The sequence below is a fragment of the Lepidochelys kempii genome, chromosome 10, assembly GCF_965140285.1.
Source record: "Lepidochelys kempii isolate rLepKem1 chromosome 10, rLepKem1.hap1, whole genome shotgun sequence".
Taxonomy (NCBI): Eukaryota; Metazoa; Chordata; order Testudines; family Cheloniidae; genus Lepidochelys; species Lepidochelys kempii.
Window position 1 is genome coordinate 56,319,333 of NC_136389.1, and position 14,401 is coordinate 56,333,733.

The following is a 14,401-nucleotide window of genomic DNA, read 5'->3' on the forward strand; positions in this document are numbered from 1 at the left end:
AAGAACCTGAAGGGACGAAGGAACTAACCTGAAGGGAAAGGCAGGGGTGAGTCCGGACTGAGAAAGGGGTCCGGTCTGTAAGAAGAAATAACTAGAACTCTAAGCTACTGAAACTCTTCAACTTACCTAAAATAACATTTAGGGTGAGAAATTACTTCTTGAAACCAATCTCTTTTAGATCTTAAGCTTAGTATGCATGTTTCATTTTATTTGCTCAGTAATCTGCTTTGTTATGTTTGCTATCCCTTATAATCACTTAAAATCTGCCTTTTATAGTTAATAAATTTGTTTTGTTTATTATTAAACCCAGTTTGTGCAATTTCTAATGGGGAGAGGGCAAGAAGTTGTGCATATTTCTCTTCACATTTAGGGAGAGGGTGACTTTTTATGAGCTCTTTCTATACAGCACAAGACAGTATTATTTTGGGTTTATTCCCCAAAGGAGGTGTGCATGTGAGTGCTGGGTGAATCCTCTCACACAGAGTTGACTTCAGTCAGTCTCTGCAGGTGGGTGTGGCTCTACCTGTGTGTGTGTGCTGGAAGAGGCTGGAGAGCCTAATTCAGCAAAACAGGGAGAGGGAATCCAGGCTGGTGGAACAGGAGGGTCTCAGTGAAACCCCAGTACATCAGGTGGCATCCCAGAAGGGGGGTCTAACTCATCACAGTGAGGACATTTGAAATGTTGGTTCATATTATGTGAATGGTTCTTCCATTAAACTGTGTGACCTAGACTCTGAGGTGCATCCAAGCCATGCATTACCCATCTCAAATGTGGGGGACAAATGTGACTGTATGCTAACTGTTGGGATAGCTGGATGTTGATCTGGTCACCATCTTTGGTTAGAGAAGCTGATTTATGAATGGCTGTTCATCATGAGACCAAGGGGTTGTACCAGATATTATGATAGTGCCCACAGACCCCAGTCAGGATTGGGAATCCCTTGTTCTGGGTGGTGTACAAACACAGAAAAGAAATAATCTATGTCCTTGAGGGCATGATCTACAGGGGCTGTTTAGTTCTAGTTGCTAACACCACAGAAATCCAAAAAAAATTTGGCAATCTTTGCTGAGATTATTATGTTAAACTCATAAAGCTATTTATGTTTGCAGTATTGTTGCAGCCCTGTTGGTCCCAACTTCTCTTCTTCAGTAGCTCGAAAGCTTGTCTGTCTCATCGACAGAAGTTGATCCAATAAAAGATATTACCTCACCCACCTTGTCTCTCTAGTAAAATTATATGTCCCTTCAGCAACTCACTTTTTAATCCATCCTTCAGCTGTACTTATAAAAGAGTATATTTATAAAAGACTGCACCTGGATGACTGTATAACAATAATGCTACATTTAACATTTAAGAAATCCAGTTTTGCAACATCAAAGTATCTTGCTTTGATCTGTCCTAAGCTTTCCACTCACAAGGCATCTAAGAGGGTAATCACTGCAAAGATTACTTAGTTAACAATTGTACAGCACTTTGAAGTGCTATGTAAGTGCTAAATATTAGTAATATAGGTATTTGCTTAGTCCCCAATGGTGCACTGCTCATCACTAATCACTCCTCAGCATTTTATGCATGGTGTTTTGGGCAGCCGTTCAAAGATGACCTGCAATCTTTCTAGCTAAATTAAATGGTTTGGGGATCAGTCCCTGGTGATGACACATTTGTGGGAGTTGTTTCAGAGGGCTTGTCTACAGTTAAAATGATACAGTGGCACAGCTGTCCTGCTCTAGCATTTTATTGTGGACACTCCCATGGGATTCTCCTGTTGGCATAGATAACCCACCTCCCCAAAAGGCGGTAGCTAGGATGACAGAAGAATTCTTCCTTTGGCCTAATGCTGTCTAAATAAGTGTGAGTTTTAGGGGATAGAACGTTTCCTTAGGTAGTGTACAGGCACCTGCATAGCTGGGCCTGGCAATCCTTGCTACTTGGGCATTGTGCCCAGTGGATCTCTGTAGTGTTTTGACCCACTGGACACTCTCCCCAACCCCAAGAAGAGTCCAACTATTGAGGTAGTGTGCAGGCACCTACATAGCTGGGCCATGGCCTAGGCAATCCTTGCTACTTGGACTTTGTGGCCAGTGGATCTTTGTGACCCATTGGGCACTCTCCCCACAACTCCATGAAAAGACCTACTACTGAAGTCAGACCCATGATATGGAGGGAGTTGCAGAGTCACCCTGCACAGCCTAGAGCCAACCTGGAGAGTAACCATAGTGGTTCTGCTATCTTTTGGGACTCCTGTATCCTAAATGGAATTTACTGTATATGAAGAATAAGTACTTGGCCTGAGTCCAGACAGTTTAGCTAACTTATTATTGGGCCCTAAACATACTATTTGTCCCCATTTTCCATATTCTATTCCTTGCAGGTCCCATCAAAAATATATGTAGCTTAGCAAAATAGACTATGTAACCAATATGTACTATATCATTCTTTGTATAAACAAGAAACCTGTGAGTACCTGGGGCCAGAAAACATCCTATAAATCAGACACCAATGATCTAACACCTTTGACTTGTATGGAGTTAGACCAATGTAACAGTGGCATGAGTGAGATCAGAATTAAATCCCCAATTTAAAATCATGAAAAATAATTAAACAGCTATCAGTAATGTTAATCCTAATGACAGAGAAAGGTAGTTAGCTGTTCTTTAACACAGGAATGAAAACTGCTTCAAAATATTTTATAAGCATTTTGTTGTTCTTACTCGGTTCTTAACAAAAATAACCCCATTAAAATATATCTAGTAATATCCACATCACTACGGTGAAAAGTCCTGACAACAATTAATTAAAAGTCAGATTTTAAACCTGGAACTCCTTCTCCTTCTTACAAATTTTTAAACTTTTGTCTTTAAAAAGAACTACTCCTTTATTCAAGAGGGCGAAAATGGAAAACTGCCAATCTGTCATCCAAGATAATGAAGAATTTCTCAAAGGGGGGTAGATCACATGAAAGCACATGAAATACAGAGGGATTAAAATTTAAGGAATGTCAGAAGTTTTTACCTTCCATTAACTATCATAAATTACATAGTACTTTTGTTTCAAATAACTTGTTTAGCTTTTCAGGACTTTGAGAATACATAATAAATTAAGGACCTGCTCTTACATTGCCTATATATTATTGTCTGCCTAAGGACTTCAAGTTCAAATCCTAAATGCATTGGAAAAAAAGAAAATATGATATCTCACTGTTACACGACTTCAGCTGTTGACATCACTTAGCAAGGAGGTTAGTTGTTGACATTGTAAGGTGAAGAGCTTTTTATCTAGTCTTTGTTTTTTGTGCTACAAATGGATTAAAGTTAATAATGCGTTATCTGTCTTTCTACATCCACAGCTCTTATGAAATAACATAAATAATATTCGTTAATTTGTCTCTTAGCCCCTGATCCTGCTTCTACATTCATATGGGCAGACACTTACCCCAATGAACTCCACTGATTTCAACGGGGCTTTGTGTGAACACAGGGGTCAGCTCGGGAAATTGTAGAATTGGGACCCTATAAAGCTAAATAAGAAGGAAAATTTTTTAAAAGTTGTGTGTGTGTGTGTGTGTGTGTGTGTGCGCGCACTTTTATTTTATCTATCTATGCCTAAGGAGATTTTATAAATAATTGCTATTATTTCAGTGTCTCCTTTCAGTAAATGACGTTAGAGCTACTCTCTTGGAACCAGTTCCTGGGAGATGTTGTGTTCAGCACCTCCAAGTTGAATCTTAAAACCTTGCAGGATCAGTACCTTAACTATAAAACATTTTAAGCACTAATTTACTCATATTCGTAACTAAATACAGTAGATGGAACATTTTTTTTTACATTACACTTAGATGTCCCTTTAAAACTTTTCATTTGCTTTAGGGAGGATAACTTTCTACTCAACTACTCTTTTTAGAGAGTAACTATTTGCATGATAATTAAAGGCAGCCACTGTCCCTACAGCTTGCCAGCTTGTAGGGAGAGCTACTAGTATAAAATTACTATGTGCAGTTTACAAATTACATTGTACAACCAGTCTACAATTGAAGAAGTATTACTGTACATCTTTCCAAAGAGGAGGCTTAGAAAATTTAGTTAAGACCTCAATATACCTGAATTTTGCATGGCATATTTTAGTTCATTTTTACAGCAAATAATAATATTTTTGGATTAGCTAAAATATATGTATTTTTAGCTGTGCTTATTTTGTAATCAATCCCAATACGGAAAGCTATGCTAGTATAACAGTAGAGCTAGCAACTCTCTTTTAAGTCATCAGGCCATGGGCTCTGTACAAACAGTTCATTCAAGGCTTTTGTCAGGAACACAGACGTCAATCTTTCCCAATAATACTATCCCATATTTATTTATTTAAAATCTATATGTACTATAAGTGATTTTCTTATCAGTAGATCCACAATGTGACATAGTATACTGCAGGTTAGGTAACTTAAGGGTATCAGCCAGATTTGCTAATTTCAAAATTGTAACAGAAATATTATTAATTTGCAAAGACAATCACTGATATATTAAACCAATAAAATCAGTCACTGATGTTCAATTCCTTGGCAAGAACAGCCTACTGGTCCAGAAATAAAATAATAGTCTGTTAAAGAATTCTGCCCTTCTAAATAGTGCTAGTGGATATTTCCTGTTATTTTGCCAGTATTCATTCATGCTTTTTGCATGTGACACACCACAGTCATCCTCATGCCCTGGATCTACAGTTAGTCATAATTTGGATTGTTTCCAGGTCAAAGTTCATGTGGACACAGAAGAAATACTTCCAGAAAATATGGTGTCCCTATGGAAGCATATCAGCAATTGGGCTTTTGAGCTGGCTGATGGGATTGCAGATCAATCCTGAGTAGGCAAAGCACTAAACTGTGATGTAGGGATCAGTATTCCACGGACAGAGAGATGGACTAGATAATCTAATAGGTCTTTTCTATCGCTAAAATCTATAATTCCATGAACTTCCTGCCAGTTGACAATATTACAAGGTTTGACAGGCATTTATCTTCAGAAGCGGGACAAAGATCACTAAGAGTCAGCATCAACTAAAAAGTTCACAAGAGGCAACGGTAGTGGCAGTGGGCAAAATAACAAGAAAACCCATTCACATTCAAAAAGCACTCACTACTTGCCACTTTTGTGATAAACCAACAGTGACCAAAGCACTAAGTGGAGGAGAAAGGGCACGAGATCCATGTAAAGTCAGTTCTCTACATCAATCTGACTGTCGTAAAGGCAGAGAGCTGCAATGTGGAATTAATAAAAAAAAAACACTAAGAGCCAAAAAAAAGAGCCCAAAGAGCCAAAAAACTGTATTGTTCATAATCAAATGTAGGCAAAATAGACACAGAAAATTAAATCCCAAACCTAACTTTTTACAATGAAGCAGGAGCTAGACAAAAAGTCAGCTACTGCATTCATTAGGTTTCACCACTAAAGGAGAAATCCAATGCTCACTGAATTCAGGGCTGACAAAGGAGGTGCTGTTGTCATCATGAATAGGTCGGAATATGAACAAGAGACTGCTCGGCAGCTCTCCAACACCACTTTCTACAAGCCATTACCCTCTGATCCCACTGAGAGTTACCAAAAGAAACTACAATATTTGCTCAAGAAACTCCCTGAAAAAGCACAAGATCAAATCCGCACAAACATACCCCTGGAACTCTGACCTGGGATATTCTATCTACTACCCAAGATCCATAAACCTGGAAATCCTGGGCACCCCATCATCTCAGGCATTGGCACTCTGACAGCAGGATTGTCTGGCTATGTAGACTCCCTCCTCAGGCCCTACGCTACCAGGACTCCCAGCTACCTTCGAGACACCACTGACTTCCTGAGGAAACTACAATCCATTGGTGATCTTCCTGATAACACCATCCTGGCCACTATGGATGTAGAAGCCCTCTACACCAACATTCCACACAAAGATGTACTACAAGCCGTCAAGAACACTATCCCCAATAATGTCACGACAAACCTGGTGGCTGGACCTTGTGACTTTGTCCTTACCCATAACTATTTTACATTTGGGGACAATGTATACCTTCAAATCAGCGGCACTGCTATGGGTACCCGCATGGCCCCACAGTATGCCAACATTTTTATGGCTGACTTAGAACAACGCTTCCTCAGCTCTCATCCCCTAATGCCCCTACTCTACTTGCGCTATATTGATGACATCTTCATCATCTGGACCCATGGAAAAGAAGCCCTTGAGGAATTCCACCATGATTTCAACAATTTCCATCCCACCATCAACCTCAGCCTGGTCCAGTCCACACAAGAGATCCACTTCCTGAACACTACAGTGCTAATAAACGATGGTCACATAAACACCACCCTATACCGGAAACCTATTGACCGTTATTCCTACCTACATGCCTCCAGCTTTCACCCTGACCACACCACACGATCCATTGTCTACAGCCAAGCTCTGCGATACAACCACATTTGCTCCAACCCCTCAGACAGAGACAAACACCGACAAGATCTCTATCAAGCATTCTTACAACTACAATACCCACCTGCGGAAGTGAAGAAACAGACTGATAGAGCCAGAAGAGTTCCCAGAAGTCACCTACTACAGGACAGGCCTAACAAAGAAAATAACAGAACGCCACTAGCTGTCACCTTCAGCCCCCAACTAAAACCCCTCCAACGCATTATTAAGGATCTACAACCTATCCTGAAGGATGACCCAACACTCTCACAAATCTTGGGAGACATGCCAGTCCTTGCCTACAGACAGCCCCGCAACCTGAAGCAAATACTCACCAGCAACCACATATCACACAACAGAACCACTAACCCAGGAACCTATCCTTGCAACAAAGCCCGTTGCCAACTGTGCCCACATATCTATTCAGGCGACACCATCACAGGGCCTAATAACATCAGCCACACTATCAGAGGCTTGTTCACCTGCACATCCACCAATGTGATATATGCCATCATGTGCCAGCAATGCCCCTCTGCCATGTACATTGGTCAAACTGGACAGTCTCTACGTAAAAGAATAAATGGACACAAATCAGATGTCAAGAATTAAAACATTCATAAACCAGTTGGAGAACACTTCAATCTCTCTGGTCACACGATTACAGACATGAAAGTTGCGATATTACAACAAAAAAACTTCAAATCCAGACTCCAGCGAGAGACTGCTGAATTGGAATTAATTTGCAAATTGGATACAATTAACTTAGGCTTGAATAGAGACTGGGAGTGGCTAAGTCATTGTGCAAGGTAACCTATTTCCCATTGTTTTTTCCTACACCCCGCTCCCCCAGACGTTCTTGTTAAACCCTGGATTTGTGCTGGAAATGGCCCACCTTGATTATCATACACATTGTAAGGAGAGGGATCACTTTAGATAAGCTATTACCAGCAGGAGAGTGGGTTTGTGGGGGGAGAGAAAACCTTTTGTAGTGGTAAACACCCATTTTTTCATGCTTTGTGTGTATAAAAAGATCTTCTATACTTTCCACAGTATGCATCCGATGAAGTGAGCTGTAGTTCACGAAAGCTTATGCTCAAATAAATTGGTTAGTCTCTAAGGTGCCACAAGTACTCCTTTTCTTTTTGCGAATACAGACTAACATGGCTGTTACTCTGAAACCTAGAAAAAAAAAGTTACATACCAGTTTGGTAACTATTGTTTTCAAAATATGTTGCACATGTCCGTTCCACTGTAGGTGTGTGTGCACCAGTGCATCAGAGTCAAAGATCTTTTTCCCATATGTCAGGGTGGCATATGCACCCTCTGCACCCCTGTGCTGCCAGCCAAGGATGTATAAGAGGCAGACCTGCCCCAACACCCCTCAGTTCCTTCACGCTGGACGTATTTGCTATTACTCCAATGTAGAGAGGCAGGAGGGTGGGTCATGGATGAACATGTGCAATTTATTTTTCAGAAGAACAGTTATTGAATAGGTTTGTAACTGTTTTTTCTTCTTTAAGTGCTTGCACATGTCAATTCCACTTTAGGGGACTCACAAGCATTTCCAAATGGAGGACAGTATCTGACTCTACCTACAGACAAGCTGCAGCACTATTCTCCCAAATTGCTCATTGTGTCTTGAGGCCTGGGAGAGAGCATAATGAGCTGCGAACGTATGAACAGATGACCAAGTCACAATCCTGTAAATGTCATTCAGTATCTTTGCCAGATCTGACAAAGAGCTCTGTGTAGCTCAAAAACTTGCCTCTCTCACTAACACAGGGGTTCTCAAACTTGGGGTCAGGACCTCTCAGGGGGTTGCATTATTACACGGTGGGGAGTCGTGGTTATTACATGGGGGGGTCGTGAGCTGTCAGCCTGCACCCCAAACCCAGCTTTCCCTCCAGCATTTAAAATGGTGCTATATATATTAAAAAGTGTTTTTTATTCATAAGGGGGGGTCACACTCAGAAGCTTGGTGTGTGAACGGGGTGACCAGTACAAAAGTCTGAGAACCACTGCACTAACAGAGGTCAACCCAATAAAAAATATTACCTCACCCACCTTGTTGTCCCTCTAATAGCCTGTGACCAAAAGGGTTACAACAACATTGCACACAACCGATGGGAATGTGACCCAAGAAAGCAGCTAGTGCTTCCTGTGCTCCCACAGTATGCTAAAGCTTTTTGAGGTAGTGGAATGTTACCAATATCATAGCATAAAAAAATTACAGGAGATCCAGAAAGAGATCATCTGCGAAGTGACAGGTTGTCCTTTCACCCTGTCAGCAAAAGAGACAAGTAATTGTGGAGATGCCCGAAACTGTTTAGTCCTGTCCAGATAAAGGGCCCTGTGACCATCTAAAGACTAAAGCTCTTCTTCTTTTATGTGAGAGTGAGGTTTCACAAAATAGGCTGGTAAAGACATAGTCTGTTTCATAGGAAAGTCCGATACCACTTGTGACAGACAAAGGCAAATATATTGGCCACTGGATGAACAGTTTTCTGTTCCCTGAGTGACTAGAGCAGGGCTGCCCTAGAGCAATCAGGATCCTGCCAGAAGCAATTAAGACAGGCAAGCTAATCAAGACACCTGGAGCCAATTAAGAACTTTCTAGATTCAATTATGGCAGACAGGCTAATCAGGACACCTGGTTTAAAAAGGACCTCCCATCAATTAGTAGGGGGGTGCGCCAGGAGCAGAAGCGAGAAGGTGTGCTGCTAGAGGAGTGAAGAGTTCAAGCATGATCAGGCTTCAGGCAGAAGATCCTGCAGTGAGGATAAAGAAGGTGCTGGGGGGAAGGCAATGGGGAAGTAGCCCAGGGAATTGTAGCTGTCACACAGCTGATACAGGGAACATTGTGGACAGCTGCTATCCACAGGGCCCTGGGCTGGAACCCGGTGTAGAGGGTGGGCCTGGGTTACCCCCTCACATCCCTGCAACTCCTGATCTGACACAGGAGGAGTTGAACCTGGTCTATGAGAAACACCAGAAGGGAAGGTCTAAATTGGAAAGGGATCTGCCCTGTCCCTGACCCACGAGGTGAGACACAGAGACTGCAGGGATTGTTCTCTGTTTCCCCCATGCTGACCAGTGATGAGGTTAGCTGAGTGGATGGCAGGTTTGAGCCACTTGCAAGAGTGGCCAAACTGAGGGCTGCTGTGAATCTCTGAGGCAAGCAAATCTGCCAATAAGTGCAGGACCCACTGAGGCAGAGGAGGAATTTTGTCACACACTTTAGAAATAAATTTAGGATGTGCATGCAAACTAACATTGTCTTTGTCAAATAAGGCAGGTCAGTGACTAAAATCTAAAGGTTAGCTACCCTCCTGGCCCGAGTAATGGCCAGCAGGAAAGTCACCTTCACTGAGAGATGAGAAAGGGAGGATGTAGCTATAGGTTCAAATGGAGGCCCCATTAAAACTGAAAGAACTAAATTCAAATAACTGGATGGTGTTGGGTCTCTAATGGGAGGAAAGAACCTGTCTAAACCTTTTAAGAACCTAACAGTCAGGTTTATAAAACACAGATCTTCCCTCCACAGTTGGATGGAAGGCAGAGATAGCTGCCAAATGAACTCTCAGGGAATGGATAGAAAGCCTTTTTCCTTCAGGTGAAGCAGGAAATCCAGAATAATCTGGATAGGAGCTTGTGAAGGAGAGACCTCTTTTTGCTGGGACCATACAGAGAACTTTTTGTTTTTCTTAAGGCAAGTATGTAAGTATATCTGGTGGAGGGTTTTCTGCTATTTAGCAGGACATTTTACATTTGAGTGGAACAGACAGCTTCTTGGTGAGTTAATTACTGAGCATCCAAGCAGTCAGATGCAGACTGAGCAGATTGGGATGCAGAACCCTGCTGTGGTCCTGGGAAACTCTATCTGGGACCTCAGGGAGATCTCAAATAGAAAGCCTCAATAGGTCTGAGAGCCAATGCTGATTGGATGAGGCTGGTGTCACATGGTTTGGGGTTCAATTCAGTAAGAGGTTATTTCAACACCTGCCCTGCAATCCTAGGTGCCTTACAATTTGCTTTGCTGCTGTAGCTGTGGTTTCTCTAATACTCCCTGTTCCCTTCCAGCCATGGCTGACTTTTCCCACTGTCAGAATCTTCCACTGAAGTATAAGATACTGCTTTCTTCTGAGGTGAAAGATCTTTGCCTAAGCAGGTCTCTCACCTGTATTCACCTATCTCCAGAGACTTCATCTTCCTTCGGTTGAAGGACCCATCTTTCTCAGCTTGCCAGAGCTATGTTCCCTAGAGGTAGAAGCCAAATTCCTGGCAGCACTGAACTCATTATGGCTGCTCTGAGGAGGCTGCTATAAGTTAGACAAGTGCCTGAGTTATACAGGAAGTTGTAGCAACTGTTATCTGCATGGACTGAATGGAGGAGCACAGGTTGCAGGAGGGAAGAGTTTGGAGAAGGCTCTAGGAAGTCAGTCTGTAGGCCCATGATGGGAATGCTAGATGCAGTTGCAACATCTCTATAAACAGTTCTGTTAATAAAAAGCCAGTTTAGTTTTACTTGCATGGAATCCTCCATGTTGTTACCCAGCACATGGTACATGAAAGAGAAGCCTCCAGATTAGCCTAGGACTGGGAGGGTGCATAGGTGGCTTAAAGCCACCTTCCCTCCATCACCAACCCTTGGTTATGAATTCTGTGCTTCACCTCGAAAAGGAGCTGCACAGACTCTCACTCCAGGAAAAACAGAAGATGCCATCACTAGTGGTGGAAAAAATTTTCTCTTGCTAGTGCCTCCAAAATGCTTCACTTCTACATGCAAAAACTCCCACAGACATTTCTGTAAGAAGTGGTTTAGTTGTGATAAATCATTTAAAAGGTGGTTTCTCCACCTTAGTGGCAGGTTAATCTCATATGAGCTACTGCAGTTTTAGAATAAATTCTTCTGCAGGCTAGTGGGGGTTCAACAGCTATGGTTAATGTCGACTCTGATCTTGATTTTTAAACACAGTAACAGCATTTTATTGATGGAAAAGCAATTCCACCAGTTCTTTGTTTTCTAAACAAGAAGGTGCAACACAAACAGAATGAGACTCCATGGTATTAATAAGTGAGTGCACCTCAGTTGTCACTCCTGTCCACACTACAACTTCTTAATGAATTTGTTGCCTGTTATTGGCATGGCTTGGCTCTAGATGTGGTCTATGCACTACAGATGGTTAAAATTTCATTAATAACTTCCACCACTTGCAAACAGCATTAGTCAAAGGAGTTTGCTAGTTGACTGTACTTGTGGCACCTTAGAGACTAACCAATTTATCTGAGCATAAGCTTTCGTGAGCTACAGCTCACTTCATCGGACGCATGCTGTGGAAAGTGTAGAAGATCTTATTATATACACACACAAAAAGCATGAAAAAATACCTCCTCCCACCCCACTTTCCTGCTGGTAATAGCTTATCTAAAGTGATCACTCTCCTTACAATGTGTACGATAATCAAGGTGGGCCATTTACAGCACAAATCCAGGTTTTCTCAGCCCCCCCCATGTACATTGGTCAAACTGGACAGTCTCTACGTAAAAGAGTAAATGGACACAAATCAGATGTCAAGAATTATAACATTCATAAACCAGTCGGAGAACACTTCAATCTCTCTGGTCACGCGATTACAGACATGAGTCGCTATTTTACAACAAAAAAACTTCAAATCCAGACTCCAGCGAGAAACTGCTGAATTGGAATTCATTTGCAAATTGGATACAATTAACTTAGGCTTGAATAGAGACTGAGAGTGGCTTAGTCATTATGCAAGGTAGCCTATTTCCCTTTGTTTTTTCCTACCCGCCCCCCCTAGACGTTCTTGTTAAACCCTGGATTTGTGCTGGAAATGGCCCACCTTGATTATCATACACATTGTAAGGAGAGGGACCACTTTAGATAAGCTATTACCAGGAGGAGAGTGGGGTGGGAGGAGGTATTTTTTCATGCTTTTTGTGTGTGTATATAATAAGATCTTCTACACTTTCCACAGCATGCATCCGATGAAGTGAGCTGTAGCTCACGAAAGCTTATGCTCAGATAAATTGGTTAGTCTCTAAGGTGCCACAAGTACTCCTTTTCTTTTTGCGAATACAGACTAACACGGCTGTTACTCTGAAACTAGTTGACTGTGCAGCTTATACTCTCTATACAAAATCTATCAGATAGTAATCTGGGTCCAAGAGCCAAGATGATTAAATCAGAGTTTGGTGAAATCAGTAATATTTCCACAATAATTAGATACTAAGGAGGTAAGGATGCAAATGCAGAAGTTGCAGACAAATGCCCAGAGAATTATGAGCAGTGAGTTTGTTTGGTTCAGGAATTGCTATTATCTTCTACTTACAGGTTTCTGATTTTCTTTCATCTAGAACCAGCTAACTGCACATGCAACGTTCTCTGAAAAATGTAAAATGGGAGACATTAGGAGACACTTCTGTTTCATTTTCCATGCTTATATACAGATACCATAGGTTTGCTCATGACTCATACTATAAAACACAGTGCTGTGGGAAGCATTCCGCCACACAATGTGAACTTCAGTCATTCTTCCAGGGTTGAACTAAAACCAAACAGTGAAGTACTTGCAACATGAGTAATCTGACATTTAAAGAAGATTTACTCATACAAACAATGAACTTCCTTTCTGTCAGCAGGTTTTGTGGTTTCTTTTAAGAAAGCATTAATGAAGGAATTACAAGTTTAACAAGAGAACATGACAGATGCCAAGATGCTTAAGCAATGCCAGTTGGAGTGAGAAAAAAGCTAACAAGGGAAGGCTTAACAGTGATTATAACAAAGCTTTTCAGGAAACATTTAAATATTCTGGTATGCTGGGTTATGACTCAAGAGAACAGTAATAAGTCAGAGCCTTTCACCTTAAAGGTGGAAAATAGCTTTGAACAGTAGTGACTACAAGTCTTTTCCACCAGGTGACTGCTCTGTGAGATATGAGTTGCTGATTTCAGTCCAGTCCATAGTGCAGTGGTTCTCAGACTTTTGTACTGGTGACCCCTTTCACAACCAAGTCTCTGAGTGCGACCCCCCCTTATAAATGAAAAACACTCTTTGCCTCCAGCATTTATAATGGTATTAAATATATTAAAGAGGGGTTTGGGTGGAAGCTGACAGCTCGTGAGCCCTGCCATGTAATAACCTTGCAACCCCCTGAGGGGTCCTGACCCCCAGTTTGAGAACCCCTGCCATAGGGCCTATGTTCCCACACTACAAAAGCCAACATCACAAGAAGCTTGTTGTCAGCCTCAAAAACAAAATTAAAGAATGAATGGATCTTCTTCTTTCGTATGGCATTTGAAAAGTAATGGGCTGGGATTATAATTGAATTTTCAGATTCAAAAGCCATTCTAATGCTAAAAGGGCAGCTAGATGGATCCCCCTTGTCCCACCACTGTAAGCATGAATCGGGCAGTTGCCCATGATGTGTTGTATGGTTTGTACTTCCCCCACAGTGACAATTTGGTGATTCTTTGATTTTCCATTTGTGGAGGAAATAATCTTCTGTGTATTGTCTGAAAGCATTTGGTGCAGTCCACTGCCTACCAGGAAGACGGAATCCTGGGACTTCTTTCATTGGATCTTCAATCAGGTATTTGTTTGGGATGTCACAAGTGGCCCACGATTAGAGCCAGTGATTGTTGTTGTCTTTTCTGTTGGCCTGAAACACTGACGCATGGATGCAGAAAGGCTTCCTGGATTTGAGTTGGAAGAGTGGCAGTGAATTGAGATCTTAGTGTATCTTGATATGGGGTTCTCAAACTGGTGGTCGGGACCCCTCAGGGAGTCACAAGGTTATTATATGGGGGGGGGGGGTCGCAAGCTGTCAGCCTCCACCTCAAACCCTGCTTTGCCTCCAGCATTTATAATGGTGTTAAATATATTTAAAAGTGTTTTTAATTTATAAGGGGGGTTGCCCTCAGAGGCTTGGTATGTGA

At 41.8% G+C, this 14,401-nt stretch overlaps 1 protein-coding gene across 7 annotated transcripts in view; it reads right to left on the minus strand.

Moving 5' to 3' along the window:
- TJP1 (tight junction protein 1) overlaps positions 1-14,401 on the minus strand; it is a 308,783-nt gene that overhangs the window by 241,835 nt on the left and 52,547 nt on the right. The window lies entirely within an intron of this gene.